Source organism: Phalangium opilio, unplaced genomic scaffold, assembly GCF_054372755.1.
Source record: "Phalangium opilio isolate 3A_F unplaced genomic scaffold, DU_Popi_V2 ptg001170l_1, whole genome shotgun sequence".
NCBI classification, from domain to species: Eukaryota; Metazoa; Arthropoda; class Arachnida; order Opiliones; family Phalangiidae; genus Phalangium; species Phalangium opilio.
Genome location: NW_028324255.1, coordinates 5,102,761 through 5,104,390, shown reverse-complemented (window position 1 = coordinate 5,104,390; position 1,630 = coordinate 5,102,761). Strand labels below are relative to the sequence as shown.

Below are 1,630 nucleotides of genomic sequence, written 5' to 3'. Positions count from 1 at the left end.
GGTGGTTCGAGCCCATCCGGGAGCGGTGTTGTGGGGTCTCAGATGTAGCGTAAAAAGTCATAAGTTTTCCACAATACCTGACAACCATTTAGTTTCTGAGCTTCCGTGGCTCAATGGTTAGCGCGTTCGGCTGTTAACCGAAAAGTTGGTGGTTCGAGCCCACCCGGGAGCGGTGTTGTGAGGTCTCAGATGTGACGTAAAAAGCCAAAGTTTTTATACATTACTTGACGACCATTTAATTTTTGGGCTTCTGTGGTGCAATGGTTAGCGCGTTCAGCTGTTATTCGAAAGGTTGGTGGTTCGAGCCCACCCGAGAGAGGTGTTGTGGGGTCTCAGACGTAGCGTGAAAAGTCAAAACTTTTCCACAATACCTGACAACCTTTTAATTTCTTGGCTTCCGTGGCGCAATGGTTAGCGCGTTCGGCTGTTAACCAATAGGTTGGTGGTTCGAGCCCACCCGGGAGCGGTGTTGTGTGATCTCAAATGTAACGTAGAAAGCCAAAGTTTTTCCACAATACCTGACGACCATTTAATTTTTGGGCTTCCGTGGCGCAATGGTTAGCACGTTCGGCTGTTAACCAATAGGTTGGTGGTTCGAGCCCATCCGGGAGCGGTGTTGTGGGATCTCAAATGTAACGTAGAAAGCCAAAGTTTTTGCACAATAAATGACGACCATTTAATTTTTGGGCTTCCGTGGTGCAATGGTTAGCGCGTTCGGCTGTGAACCAATAGGTTGGTGGTTCGACCCCATCCGGGAGCGGTGTTGTGAGGTCTCAGATTTGACGTAAAAAGTCAAGGTTTTTACACAATACCTGACGAGCATTTAACTTTTGGGCTTCCGTGGCGCAATGGTTAGCGCGTTCGGCTGTTAACCAATAGGTTGGTGGTTCGAGCCCATCCGGGAGCGGTGTTGTGAGGTCTCAGATGTGACGTAAAAAGTCAAGGTTTTTACACAATACCTGACGAGCATTTAATTTTTGGGCTTCCGTGGCATAATGGTTAGCGCGTTCAGCTGTTAATCGAAAGGTTGGTGGTTCGAGCCCACCCGGGAAAGGTGTTGTGGGGTCTCAAATGTAACGTAGAAAGCCAAAGTTTTTCCACAATACCTGACAACCATTTAATTTCTGAGCTTCCGTGGATCAATGGTTAGCGCGTTCGGCTGTTAACCAATAGGTTGGTGGTTCGAGCCCATCCGGGAGCGGTGTTGTGTGATCTCAAATGTAACGTAGAAAGCCAAAGTTTTTCCACAATACCTGACGACCATTTAATTTTTGGGCTTCCGTGGCGCAATAGTTAGCGCGTTCGGCTGTTAACCAATAGGTTGGTGGTTCGACCCCATCCGGGAGCGGTGTTGTGAGGTCTCAGATGTGACGTAAAAAGTCAAGGTTTTTACATAATACCTGACGAGCATTCAACTTTTGGGCTTCCGTGGCGCAATGGTTAGCGCGTTCGGCTGTTAACCAATAGGTTGGTGGTTCGAGCCCATCCGGGAGCGGTGTTGTGAGGTCTCAGATGTGACGTAAAAAGTCAAGGTTTTTACACAATACCTAACGAGCATCTAACTTTTGGGCTTCCGTGGCGCAATGGTTAGCGCGTTCGGCTGTTAACCAATAGGTTGGTGGTTCGAGCC

At 48.4% G+C, this 1,630-nt stretch overlaps 1 non-coding gene across 1 annotated transcript; it reads left to right on the top strand.

The window, feature by feature from the left end:
• Nucleotides 1–687: 687 nt before the first annotated feature.
• On the top strand, nucleotides 688–760 carry TRNAH-GUG (transfer RNA histidin (anticodon GUG)). Its single transcript has one exon. It is a non-coding gene; the product is annotated as a tRNA-His (tRNA).
• Nucleotides 761–1,630: the final 870 nt, after the last annotated feature.